At 44.3% G+C, this 14468-nt stretch overlaps 1 long non-coding RNA gene across 4 annotated transcripts in view; it reads right to left on the minus strand.

Annotated features, from left to right (window-relative positions):
- The window catches only part of LOC497861 (similar to 60S ribosomal protein L23a), a 30874-nt gene extending 18170 nt beyond the window's left edge, over window positions 1-12704 (minus strand). Inside the window, exons 1-3 of one of the 4 annotated variants that reach the window (XR_005490002.2) lie at window positions 12474-12699; window positions 11122-11212; window positions 1910-7318 (exon numbers count right to left, since the gene is read on the minus strand). This is a non-coding gene — a long non-coding RNA (similar to 60S ribosomal protein L23a). The other 3 variants (XR_010055293.1, XR_005489999.2, XR_005490000.2) reach the window with 3 other exon arrangements.
- Between the last annotated feature and the right edge of the window lie 1764 nt (window positions 12705-14468).

Genomic DNA, 14468 nt, shown 5'->3' on the forward strand with positions numbered 1-14468 from the left:
TAAGAGTTCATCTTGGTGGATTTTTCCTTTGATGAATATGAAGTGTCCTTCCTTATCTTTTTTGACAACTTTTGGTTGAAAGTAAATTTTGTTCAATATTAGAATGGCTACTCCAGCCTCTTTCTTTGGACCATTTGCTTGGAAAATTGTTTTCCAGCCTTTTACTCTGAGGTAGTAACTGTCTTTGTTACTGATGTGTGTTTCCTGTATGCAGCAAAATGCTGGGTCCTCTTTACATATCCAGTTTGTTAGTCAATGTCTTTTTATTAGGGAAATGAGTCCATTGTTATTAAGAGATATCAAGGAATAATGATTTTTGTTTCCTCTTATTTTTGTTGTTAGAGGCAGAATTAAGTTTGTGTGGCTATCTTCTTTTGTATTTGTTGCAAGAAGATTACTTTCCTGCTTTTTCTAGGGTTTAGTTTTCCTCCTTGTGTTGGAATTTTCCATCTATTACCCTTTGTAGGGCTGGATTTGTAGAAAGATATTGTGTAAATTTAGTTTTGTCATGGAATATCTTGGTTTTTCCATCTATGCTAATTGAGAGTTTTGCTGGATACAGTAGCCTGGGCTGGCATTTGTGTTCTCTTAGGGTCTGTATGACATCTGCCCAGGATCTTCTGGCTGTCATAGTCTCTGGTGAGAAGTTTGGTGTGATTCTCATAGGTCTGCCTTTATGTTACTTGACCTTTTCCCCTACTGCTTTTAGTATTCTTATTTTGTTTTGTGCATTTGGTGTTTTGACTATTATATGATAGGAGGAATTCCTTTTCTGATCCAATCTATTTGAAGTTCTGTAGGCTTCTTGTATGTTTATGGGCTTATTTTCCTTTAGGTTAGGTAAGTTTTCTTCTATAATTTTGTTGAGGATATTGGCCCTTTAAGTTGGGAATCTTCACTCTCTTCTATACCTATTATTCATAGGTTTGATCTTTTCATTGTGTCCTGGATTTCCTGGATGCTTTGTGGTTTGCATTTTACATTTTCTTTGATGGTTGCATCAATATTTTTATGGTATTTTCTGCCCCTGAAATTCTCTCGTCTATCTCTTGTATTTGGTTGGCGATGCTTGCATCTATGACTCCTGATCTCCTTCCTAGGTTTTCTATCTCTGGGGCTGTCTCCCTTTGTGCTTGCTTTATTATTTATATTTCCATTTTTAGATCCTGGATGGTTTCGTTCAATTCCTTCACCTGTTTGGTTGTGTTTTCCTGTAATCCTTTAAGGGATTTTGTGTTCCCTCTTTAAGGGCTTCTACTTGTTTTCCTTTGTTGTCCTGTATTTCTTTAGGGACTTACTTATGTCCTACTTGAAGTCCTCTATCATCATCATGAGATGTGATTTTAAATCCAAATCTTGCCTTCTGGTGTGTTGGGGTATCCAGTATTTGCTTTGGTGGGAGAACTGGGCTCTGATGATGCCAAGTAGCCTAGGTTTCTGTTGCTTAGGTTCCTGTGTTTGCCTCTTGCCATCTGATTGTCTCCAGTATTAGCTGGACTTGCTGTCTCTGACAGTGGCTTGACCTTTCTGTAAGCCTATGTGTCAGCACTCCTAGAGACCAGCTTTCTCCCAGCATGATCCAGGTGCAGAGAGCTGTTTCAGAGGGTCAGCTCCGGGCACAGGCAGAAACTGGAAGGATCCTATCCCAGACTGCTCCTCGGTTCTTGTGTCCAGAAGGCTCTAGGTGGTTCCTCTTGGGCCAGGAATGTGAGCAGAAGTGGTGGTCTCCCCTGAGCTCTCAGGATTATCTGCACTTCTGAGAGTCCAGCTCTGTCCCCCACAGGATTTAGGTACAGAGATCTGTATGCCCGGATTAGCTCTGGGCACAGGCAGAAACTGAAAGGATCCTGTCCCAGTGACCATGGTAATTCTTATTATAAAGGAAAATATTTCATTGGGGCTGACTTACTGTTTCAGAAGTTCAGTCCATTATCCTCATGATGGGAAACATGGATGTCTATAGGCAGACATGTTGCTGGAGAAGTTGCTGAGAGTTCTATATCTTGATCCATCTGCAGGCAGCAAGGAGAGACAGTGACACAATAGCCAGACTTCAGCTTATAATACCTCAAAGCCTGCCCCCAATGACACACCTCATTCAACAAGGACACACCTCCTAATAGTGCCATTCCCTATGGCCAAGCATTCATGCACATAAGTGTTTGGAGGTCATTTCTAAATAAACTACCACATTCCACTTCATTGCCCTCATAGGCTTGTAGCCGTACCACATTTTAGAAATGCATTCAGTCCAACTTCAAAAGAATCCATATTCTTTAGTAGTCTCAACCCTGTTTAAAAGTCTAAAGTTCAAAGTCTCTTCTGAGATTATATAATCTCTTAACTGTAATCTTCTGTAAAGTAAAAATGAAAAAGCAGATCATATATTTCCAACATACAGTGGTACAGGATATACATGACCATTCCAAAAGGGAGTAGAGTGAGAAATACTGAAAAAGCAAGACTAAAGACGACTGAGCAAACTCTAAACTATTTATCTCCGTGTCTGGTGTCAAAATGCTCTTCGGATCTCCAACTCTTTTCAGGTTTGTTGATTGCAACACACTTCTTTCTCTTCAACTGGCTCCACTTCATGTCAGCAGCTTTCCTCAATAGGTATCCCATGGCTCTGGCATCTCCAATATCTTGGGGTCACTAAGTCAATCCAGGCTTCACCTTCTCAGCTTCACACAATGGTTTCTCTGGGTCTCCATAAAAGGATACCCCTAACATATGCTTGGGCTCACTAGCTTTCCTCAGTTGTGAAGAGAGATCCCATAACTCTTTTCTTCTATCCTTGAGTCTAAAGCCAGAACCATGTGGCTGAAACTGTCAAGTTCTGCTGCTTGCCCAGGATGGAACATGGGCCCCTTGTTCAATTACATCATCACCAGCTTTCAGTTTTTGATGGTTTCTTACACTGTATAAGCTTAGGTACTCTGGAACTTGCTCTGTAGACCCTCAACTGAAGCCTTGCTCTGTAGGCTCTGTGGGCCTTGAACTCAGAGATCTGCTTGCCTCTGTCACCTGAGTGCTGGGATTAAAGATGTACACCACCATACCTGGACCAAAGCTTTTCATAAGTTGTAAGCTTAGTTGAGAAGGGTCTTTCCCTGAGGTCATCACTCCCCTTTTTCCATTTCTTAATCTGTTTTTCTACTTGAACACAGGACTTAACTCTGTTCTACTTTTTGGTATCCCTTTTCTCTTCAATCTGTATCTTTTGTGTTTTTACTTGTTCAACTTGCTCCTTTTCATTATAAATCTTCATAAGGCCAAACACAAATAACCACACAACAGAGTCAATACTAGGCTGTTTTGAAATTTCCTCTGCTAACAGAATTATTCCAAAACTCTTCACTTAAGCCTAAGACAGACTTTTTACACAGGAGCAAAAAGCAGTTACATTCTTTATCAAAATATCATGAAAATAGTCTCTAGGCAACATACTCAGATCCTTCTCTGAAACCATTTGAGTCAGGCCCCCACAGTTCAATCACCTTCAGCATTAATGTCTTCCATATTTCTACTAGGAAGTCCCATTAAGTCCCATTTAAAGCATCCATGGCTTTCCTAATCCAGAATTCCAAAATTCACATTGCTCCAAACAAAAACATGGTCAGGTCTATCACTGCAACCAATACCCCACTCCTGGTACTGGGCCAAGCATTCACACACATGAGTCTATAGGGCCATTCCTATTCAAACCACTAAATCCTTCCTCCTTAGGTTCCCCACCTCCTCCATCCCTTCTACCTTCTTTCTTCCCTCCATTCCTCCTCAATTTCTCCTCAAAAAAAGAACACGCCTCCCAGGGATATCAACCAAAGGTGGGGTATCAGGTTGCAATTAGATTAGGCACTACCCCTCATATTAAAGCTGCATGAGGTGACCGACCAAGAAGGAGGACAATGGTTGCAAAAGTAGACAAAAACACCATAAACAGTCCTTACTCCCACTATTAGGAGTCCTACCAAAACATCAAGGTTCACTACTATAACATATAAATAAAGAGGACATAGTTTAGACCTAGGTAGGCTCCCTAATTCAGTATCAGTGGGGTTTTTGCCTACTATGTAGTAGAGTAGTTGCCTACAATGTTCCATGGCCAGCATTTCAACAAAAGAAATAGAATTTGTCTTTTCAAGTTAAATATGTATTTTTAAGGTAGTATTAATTTTTGAGAATCTCAACATATACACCATATATTTGATCATATTGACGCCCTCTCCAGCCCTATGCCCTCAACTCTGTCCTCTTTTTCTTTATAGCCCATTAATTCAAATTTATACTACCAATATAAACCTGTATCAGGCATGTGCTGAAGCACTGTCAACCAAGCATGTGTCACACCCATAAATTAAACTGTCTCCCTCTTCCCCAGAAGCCATCAACTGCCAGTAGCTCCTCAGTTAGGAGTGGGGGCTCATGGGCTCCTTCCCCACACAAACTGGGGTGCTGACAGGCTTGAACTGATGCAGGTAGCCACAGCTGCTGTGCGTTCATGAATGTTTTGGTCCTGTTATAACCTTCACCTCTCAGTCTTCCTATCCCACCTCTCACTCTTCCTATCCCTGGGCCTTGGAGGGCGGAGATAGGTGCCATCTCAGTGGCTGAACAATGCAGATTCTTATTCTTTGCCCTTTGACTAGTAGTGAGCTACAGAGTTAATCACCTTCCACTGCACAAAGAAAGTTCCTGGCTGAGGCCTTTCAGATGTAATCTAGGCATGCAAATGTTGTGGTTTGCCCTGGAGTTATCTGTATTTTGATGCTAATTCCACTGCCCCAAGGATAGTTGCCTAGTCAGTACCCAGGAATCAGGTGACTTCACCAGAAACTTCTCCCCATTGAATTTGTAAAACACAGGTGAGGGGCAGGTACAGGATAGAAGGAGGCCTGTCATTAGAGGAAAAGGAAGGATGGGCAGGAGAGAAGTTTGAAGGAAGGGAGGAGACTGGAACAGAAAGGAGGAAGAGACAGGAGGAGAAGGAGAGAAGCCGTGGCCTGACAATATGGCAGGTCATGTTAAGATTCCACACTGTAGGGGTTGGGGATTTAGCTCAGCAGTAGAGTGCTTGCCTAGCATGCGCAAGGCCCTGGGTTCGGTCCCCAGCTCCGAAAAAAAGAAAAAAAAAGATTCCACACTGTACCTTTATAGGTTGTTACAAATGTTCTTAAGGGATGGATGGTACTTGGTTTTGTATATTTAGGTGGGCAATTATATCTTACCAATTGAGTCAAAGATTATTGTGTTGTGTGTTCTTTTATGTGACGGTTTGAGTGTAGGAAAGTATGTATCGGCAAGAGACACTGGGCCACCACGGAGTTGGGATGCGTTTCCAAGATGTCTAGCAGATATCTTGAGGCACTGCGGTGCGGACCTAAGGTAAAAGACAACTATACTTTTTTTATTTTTATATTTTTACAACAACATGCAAAGACACCTCCAAATAGGTATGGTTCTAACTTGCTCTTTGGTAAATTAGAAAAACAATATAGGCATATTGAAGAAAGCATTAATGACAAGGAATATATAAAGATATAAACACCAAGAGTAATCCTTCCAGTTTATTATGGTTTGAATGCTATTGTCACCGTATAGCATGTGTCTCTTTTACATAGCTCATAAGCTGCAGAGCTCAGCCAGCCTTGCCTGCTTCACAAAAAGGATCCAAAGCATTATTTTAACTAGCTGAATAGTATTGTCATATGGTTATACCATAATCACCTTTTTATTCTCCTATTGAACGTGTAGATTATTGCCAGAGTCTCATTATAACAAATAATGCCTTCTTGAGATTCCTTGTATATGTCTAATTTGTTCTCAGTGTGACTATTTCCTTGGGATAAATTTCTGAAGTGGAATTACTGCATCTATAGGAGAAGAATATTTCTTAATCTAGGAAAATACATTTCGAGCAGCTTTCTGGAAAGTTTGAAAAGTTACTGCCCTCTGGAGGTTACACTAGTATCTCAAATGGCGTTCTCTTATTTCCCCTTTCTTTTAATTTGAACCATTCAGAAATAAGGAAAGTTCTGAGAAATTAAAAAGGCAAAGGCGTTGTCAGTCTCCAGACAGAGAAAGCCCAGCTGGCATGTGTCCGTGTTCTTTGAAGACCAAGTCACCCGAAAGGGTTTTTAGAGGTTTCTTTGGTCCTTGTTCAAACTTCCAGAATTAAACTTTCTTTTTAATCACGTAGTTTCTCCCAATCCTGAAGGACACTTTCAGCTTCAGATAGGTTCTTTTGAATGAGGTGCCTACCCAAGTACAGGGTGGCCAGTCACTGATGACCGTGGGCTGAGCAGAGGGACATTCCCGTCTTCCAAACAGATTATGAAAAGAATCAAAATCCTTCTAGTTCCCAAAATGAGTGAGCAGTCGTCACTGATCTTAATTCCCGACAGATGCTTTTACCTCTCTGTCCATTTCCAAACTCAGTTTCTTACTCTGGCTCTCACTGTCCCAAGAGTTCTCAGAGATGAACTGAATGGTGCGTAGGGCAGAGAGGCATGCTTCAGTGACTCAGTCTGAGAGGAACCAGGCTCTAAGTAATGAACCAATGTAGGTATGCACCAACAGAGGAAGGGATAAAGAAAGCAGGTACACACATAGGCAATGAAACTTCACCCATAAACAAGAATGAAGGCAAATGATAAATCATGCCCACACAAGCGAAGTGAGCCAATTCAAACCAGATTAGATTCCATTGAATACAGGTTTATTGGGAAGTTGGTCTCGGGTGAGCGAGTTCATCGGCTTCTAGGACCAAGGTCAGGGAAGTCACCATGGGGAGGAGGGCAGAGAAAGGGGAGCATGGGGGAGAGTGGGGAAGAGAGGGGGAGAGAGAGAGAGAGAGAGAGAGAGAGAGAGAGAGAGAGAGAGAGAGAGAGAGAAACCTAATGAAAGGGAGCTCTGGGGGACGGGCAGCCCCGTCCCTGGGCTGGAACGTTCAAGGTTGGGGGCAGGGTATGCCAGATGGGGACTGAGGGATGCTGGGAGAACTTGGAAGCCAGGTCTGCTTAGATCTGAACTTCGGTCTCTTGTCCCAGGGTCTGAAACCAAACACTCTAACGTTTTATTGATAATAAATGAATAAGGAGAGACATAATCATCTATGACTACTTCCTGCTGACACTGAGGCACCGCTATGGGGTGGGGCGAAATCTGCAATGTTGGTCAAGTCCTGGAAGGGCTGGTGGTTTCACTGCTCTCCAAGTGGTGGGACATCTGAGGGTGGTAGTATGCAGGCCCAGGTGAAGCAGTCTGTTCGTCTAGACCGAGGCACCCGTGGGTAACTCAGACTTCAAGGAAACATCTGGATGTTAGGGGTAGAAGGTAAAGTTAAAGGAGTTTAGGGAGAAAACTTTTTTCTTGGGTATATATTTGAAACTCTTAGGCCCATGGTCTTAGGAGCTGAAGGAGGGGTTTGGTCCCAGGTCCAAGGAAAGGAGGATAGATGCCACCCTCAGGAACAGGCAGGGAGGGAGAGAAACAGGCAGCCAATTGACAGTACTCATCTGTAGTCCCTGTGAATGTGGGAGGCAAATTTAAGTGGATTCCCTGAAGCTTACAAGAATTAAGTTTACAAAAAGATTATCACTTTCCTACCACCATCTAAATTTTTCACATCCTCTAACCTTCATAACTTCCATTACCAAACACCTAAACCCTCCAACATTTTCTCAGAAGCTTTCATATCCTCAGATATAAACGTTAAACCTTACACCTTTTCCTATCCAAATTGTTCATCATGAGACACAGGTGGTGGATCACTGGGATCAGTCATTACAGACTGAGCTCTTTTATCTAAAGGAACTGAAAAATTCCCTTCTTTCACTTGCTTAGTATTCAAACTCTCCAGAGACCTCAGAAGGATATACTGTAATCTAAATGGCCTATGTGTCCATTAAAATGACAGACTTACCCATTCGGGACCATCTGATAGCTATTTCTCTGCTGCCGGTGAAATGAGTCAATTCAAGCTACATTAGAAAATATTAAATGCAGGTTTACTGGGAAGCTGCTTTAAGGCAGGTAAGTTCAATGACTCCAAGGGAGGAGGCCAGGAAGTCCACATGGGAAGAAAGAGAGAAGAGGGGGCAGAAAGAGAAAGATCACTGTGCACTTGGAGAGAGGAAAGAGGGAGCGTGAGAGAGGTAAGAGGAAGAGAAAGAGAGCGAGCCTAAAATGTCTAGATTATATAGGCAAAAGCCTCTCAGGGGAAGGGCAGCCCAGCCTCTGGGTTCAGGGTTGGAGGCAAGGTATGCCAGGTTGGGACTGAGGGATGCTGGGAGAACCTGGAATCGAGGTCTGCTTTGATATGTAAAATATGCCTCTTAGTCCCTTGTCCCGGGGTCTGAAATCAAACAGTAAATCATTTGTAAGAAAATCGGACAACTGGAGAGAATTAGCTCACAGAGAGCTAAGTAAGCCAATCTCTGACAAATATTCTTCATTTTTTTCTGATTTTGGGGCCCCAGATCTTATATAAATCATAGTAGTATTTATGAAGTGAAAGTAAAAATGGAGTTATCTGGGGAAACAAAGGGACATGTGGAAAAAGGAAAACTGGGATGGATGGGGTGGAAGGAAATTCCTCAACGTTCATTATAGTCCTATATGACAAAATAAGATTAAATTAGCAATTGAAAGGACAGTATAAACCCCCTTTGTCTGTCTCCATTTTAAGGGCAGGTCTGATTTCAAAAAGGCACCAGCTTCAAGAATAGACCATAAATCCCAGAAACTAAGTCATAAGGCACCAGCTCCAGGAACAGACCATAAAATCCAGAACAAGATCATAAAGCCCCCTCCCAAAGAACAGCCTGGGGATAAGCACAAAAATAGGGAAATATCTTATCTCGGGATGGACCATCTACAATGGGCAGCCCTATTTCATCACATGGTTGAATGCTCATGACATAGGAATGTAGACCACTGATCACCTGTGACTCCCCCAGCACCCACCAATGAAATTTTACATTACCTAATCCTTCAAGAGAGTTCCCCCTGTTCCCTATAAAGTAGTCTGCTTGCTTTTTTCTGGGGTCCCTATTTTAGAGAATGGTTGACCCCCGCATGCTGGCTGTTTCTGCGGAATGCTCTTTGTCTTTGGACTCTATCTGAGTCTGGGGTCTTCCTTTCACCATTTTCAGACCCTTACACAATCTCACTTAGAAAGAATATTCTCAACTGGAAATCTGTGCTTTTCCTACTCAGTTCTCTTTCTATCTGAGCTACCCTGGCATTACTCTACTTATTCAAGCCTTTGAAGGACATCTCAGCCTGGCTTCTCCATCAGCCCCCAGAGAACACAGAGTGCGTGAGGACCTGGACCTAATAAGGCAGGCTATGGCCAAACCTAGAATCCGTGCATTCTCCTGTGTCCCCAACCTCCCAGTAAGCTGAAGGGGGGCACATGACCAGTGGTGACTAATAAGATGGTAGGCTGAGGCATGTGAGAGTCTGGCTGATGTAGCCCTCCTTTCCTCTATCACAGGGACATGCTGGTGCCCCTTATTCGGTGAGTTAGACATCGTACGTGATTGTTTTAAGCTATTGAAGTCTCTGAGTTTTTCTGACACAGCAATTCGCGTTGCCTTCCGTCACTGTTGAAGAATAAACTAAATTGTCTAGACATGTCACTTACAAACAAAATCTGAGACCTCTTTATTGACTCCTAAATCTTAATCTTAAGGTGTGTGGGGTTTATCCTAGTTGATGGCTTGAGCTAACATTACAGTGTCTGCTTGGGTAACTGACAGGAGTCAGCACTTAGGAGCTACAGTGGGTAGAGGTGGGGATTATTGGGTCTTTGTTGGGATGACAGAATATCAAATGGTTCTGTGGCTGTGCCCTGTGTTCTCAATTGCTAATTGTTGTGCTGGCAGCACCCGGGGCTGGCAGGATATGTAAATGTTGGTTACTTCCTCACCTGCCCAAAAAAAGGATTCTCTGAGATTCCATGTTAAAAAGCAAGCTGCCCTGGGGAGCTCCCAGAAGGTCACACTGCTCTCAATCTGGCCAAAAGGTAACGCTAAGATCGTCCTGTTGTTGATTGGCTCCGAATGAGTGAACTGGGGAAGTTCTTCCAGGATGCTAACAGCCTTTTTGATTCAGAAAGGAACGTGGCTTTTCCTTTTAAAGAGCTGGCTGCTTCGGCTGGGGCAGAAGGATGGTAAGATAGAAGCAGAGCAGTGACAATGCAGAGATCTCGGTGTCTTATAAACGGAGAGGACTCCTGAAAGTCCTGCAATATAGGTCTTGAGTTTCAAAGACTTGGTTTCAAATGTTATAGACTTATTGTGTTTTATAATGTTGTATAATTACAGTGGAAGGGAGCCCCTCAGCAGGCCCTGCAAAATGTTTCCCCAAGGAATCTCACCATGGGCAACAAACCTAAAATAAAGATTTTTTTCAGGGGAAAGGAGCAGGGCCTAGAAAGGGACAGCGGCAGAGATGGGGAGACGGAGAAGGAAGGAGAGAGAAAAGGGAGAGAGGAAGAAGCTGACCAGAAACACATGAGAACAGAGAGAGAAGGAAGATGGAAAGAGAAAAGGGGGGAGGGAGGAAGCGATGGACAGGAGAGGAAGAGAGAGAAGGAGAGGAGACAGAGAATGGGAGATAAGGGGGAGAGAGAATTGGAGTAACCTAGCAGTCCCTCTTAGACACCTGGCTCACAGCGGGCAAGCCACTAGGCTAGCTGTCGCTAGGTAGCTGTCGGTCTGAGCCTAGTGGAATTGTCTGTAAGCCAACACTAGAACTATCTACGTGACTGTCAGTTGATGTCTTCATGTAGAAGCTAGGACTAAAGCGCCTACCTCATCACAGACTTGAGGGCAAATGAGATTCTCCAGATGGAGCATTTGATACAGTGCTAGGAACTATAATACTTTCCAGAGAAGGAAACTGAGTCTCAGAGAGGCAAAGGGAAGTTTCTAGGTGACAGTGCATGATGGCAGAAAGTGGATAGGGAGGTAGCACCAAATGGATTCCACGGATGGCAGTGTTTACTCCAAACCTTCTACCTCTGCTTCTTTTCCTGACAGGTTCTGCGCATGCGAGAGAGCTGATGTTCATGCCCCACACTGTGGCACAGGGATTGTGCGAGCTGTTCACCTGCTCTCAAGCTGAGCGCGTCTCTGTACCTCTTTGAAGCCAAGGCGAAGGGCATGGGGAGTTGATAGGCTTTGTTGTCATTGAGGAGGCTCTGGAAATAATCAACACAGAGAGTCTGTTAGAGACCATTTGTGTCAGTGAATGAGAAGCTTCGGAAGTGCTCCTGGGACCCAGTCGAGACAACAGAAACTCAGCGCACAGACAGACAACTCTCTGCCAAGTGTGGCTTCTCCCACTTAGGCTTCATTTGTGTGAGCCCAAACAGGCTGGGGAAGAGAACAATGTTTCTGTAGGAAGTACAGGTGGCATTTCTCAGAGGAGGCCTTTGTTGGATGAGTCCTCATTGAATGTGAAGAGAGGGATGGTGATAAGCAAATGGTTTCTGGGGACAGCTGTGTGGCATGCAGATAAAGAGGTAGCCCTCCTGAACAGCTTCCTGACATCCTGCTACACTGTGAGAATGGTCTCTGTAGTCCTTCGGAGATGAAGTAGGAGAATGGGGTTTCTTCTCAGGATGCAGCCTCATGGGAAACGCTCTCAAAGCACCACTCACACCTCCAGCTTCGCTGGGTTCTTGCCCATCATGCCATGGCCATCACCACCATCGTGGGTACCATGTAAGGAGCAGGCACCTTGCACTGGGATTTCACATTCCATATCAGGACAAAGAGCCCTCACCTGTCTTAAACACACAGAGTTTCTTCCCAAGCAATGCTGCGTATCCAGAACTTCCATAGCGTTTGCTTTATATCAGGGGTTATGGGTTATCTAGATACGATTCCCAGTATACGGAGGACATGTATGCATTCCAGGCAAATAGCTCATCATGTGTTGAGGACACACATTTAGTGCCCAGGAGATGGGATGTGTCTTGGAACCAAACTCCTACCAAGGTAGATTTGGATATGGCCACCAACCTTGGAATTTATGATCTTGGTGAATTAACATCAAGCAGACTCATGCAGATACTGACTGTGAAGTGGGGATGCTGCAGACGACGGGAAGCACAGTACCCCATCATTTCATCACTTCCAGGAACACGCCATTCTCTCTGCCTGCAAAGCTGTCTGCTTAGCTTAACTCTTACGCGTCCTTAGCATCTTAATTACTTGGCAAATAACTTCCAAACTCCCCCCATTACATACCTCCCAGTACAATGTCCGTTCTACCTGTAGAACTTAGCTCTAGTGTCATTTTATTCTGCACAGTAGTCACCATCTCCCTCGTCTAGCCACTGTCAGAGCAAGGAGGCTCCTTCAGGCACAGGTAGTTGCCAAATCATCTCTGCTCAGCAGGGGCCCTGGAACCAGACAGACCTCAATGAACATGCGCAAATGAATTAAAATACCCACCAAATTACAGAGAAAGCCCAGAGAAGACAAAAGACTCCTCCCATGTTTGCACAGCCAGGAAGAAGCCACGTTGGGGCTCAAGTCTTCAAGATACTGCTGTCTCCCTCTCTTCTCCTGCCCTCCTCACCCGGTATGGCAAAAAAAAAAAAAAAAAAAAAAAAAAAAAAGCAGGAAGCTTTGAACAGGTCCCAAAAGATTCAAGTCAGAGGTGGGCAGCCTCAGACTCACAGTGAGGAGGCAGAGCTCTGAGAAAAGAAGAAAGCAGAGTTATTACCCGTGTGCTTTGAGAGGAGAGATGTTTTATGAGGTCACTTCCTGGGGATCAAGGATTCTGACCTCCACATTGAGGAAAGTGTCCCACAGAACAATGATGCCTGTGAACTGCTTCTCTGGCCTTGGGGAGAGTGCAGAGTTGTAGGAGAGAGACTTTAAATGGGGTCACAAGGAGACATCGAAAATGGCATTCTCCTGAAAGCCAGGCCCTAACAGCCACACCTCCACTTCTAAGAAGAAAGGCTGTTATTCCATTCTGTAAAACCCATTTTACTTTCCTGATGCCTGCGAATACCATGCAAAACACAGTGGCTTGAAGGGAGGAAACCCTTAGGGTTGCTCTCAGATGTGATGCTTATGAATTGTGTGAACTTCTACAAGCTGTGAAACCTCTCTGTGGTCCACTTCCTTGGGGGCCACACGAGAAGAGTCATGCCTGCTAATCACAGTATTGGGGAATATCCAATGAGACTAAGAACTTTAATTCCTCTTTTTCGTGGTAATGAAACACTAGGCAAGTGTTTAGCACTGAACTATGTCTCTAGCCGGGAATGAAAAATGCCTTTCATTATGTATTTGTGGAAAGTACATTTTTTTTGTAAATATGAATGTCCACATGTGTGTATCTCAGAGTGTAGAAGGAGATCAGAGGTGACATGGAGGGCAGAGGGCAGAGGGCAGAGCTCAGGTCTTGCTCCTCATCTTGCTCTTTGAGACAGGCTCTCTCTTGTCATCCCCCACTTTGTACACAAGGTGGTCTAGCCTTTGAGCTTCTGTCGACTGTCCGGTTTCTGCCTCCCATCTAACCCAAGGAGTGCTCAGATTTCAGGCATATCTCCAACAGATCCAGCCTCTAATGTGTTCTGGGGACCCAAATTCAGACCTCGTAGTCCTCGTCTACTGGACTATGTCCTCCGCATAAGACAAATACCCAGTAGAAATCCTTTCAGAAAACCCTGTGCAAATCTGAGTCTTCACTGTGGGAAACACAGCCATCAGTGTGCACGGAGCCATATTGGATTTGGGCCTAGCCGCTTTTTGACTGCATGGTTCAAAGTGACTCTGGGCTGTTTGGCCACAGAGACTCACCCCGAAGATGACTGCCATAAATCTTAAGATTGTTGGATAAAGCCTCTCCCATGAATTTACGGCACAGGAGTATAACATTCAAGGGATGCCTCAGCTCGAGCAGATACCAGTTATCTCCTCAGACACCCAGTGTCTCCACCACCTGACCTCATCGCCTGACTTCTTTGCCTCCAGCTATCACTGCCTATACCCTCATCTCCCCCTCCTTCATATTTCACAAAGGTCACTCCCCCTACCTGAAAGCCTTAAAAGCTGCAATGTTCATCCCAATAAACGAGACCTTGACAACAGAACTTTTGCTTGGTCTCCTTCTTCTCTTCACCCCCATTTTGGCCCACAGGTAGAAAGCCTCTTCGGGACCCTGAATAACTGGGTCCCCGCTGGCGGGGACAAGTGGCGCCCGAACAGGGACCCCGAAGCAAGGCCGACTACAGGACGATGGAGATAAGAGAGCTGCAGCGGGAATCGAGGACTCTTCAGGCCGCATCGCTCGTGCGTCGCTGGAGAGGGAGGTAAGGACCGGTCGAATAATTGTCGTCTAATTGCCATGGGGAAGGTATGGATTTAGGAGGCTTGTTTCATAGGAGAGATCAAGCGCTCACTCAGGGAGAGAGGATTAAGAGTTAAGAAAAA

The sequence above is a fragment of the Rattus norvegicus genome, chromosome 10, assembly GCF_036323735.1.
Source record: "Rattus norvegicus strain BN/NHsdMcwi chromosome 10, GRCr8, whole genome shotgun sequence".
NCBI lineage: Eukaryota > Metazoa > Chordata > Mammalia > Rodentia > Muridae > Rattus > Rattus norvegicus.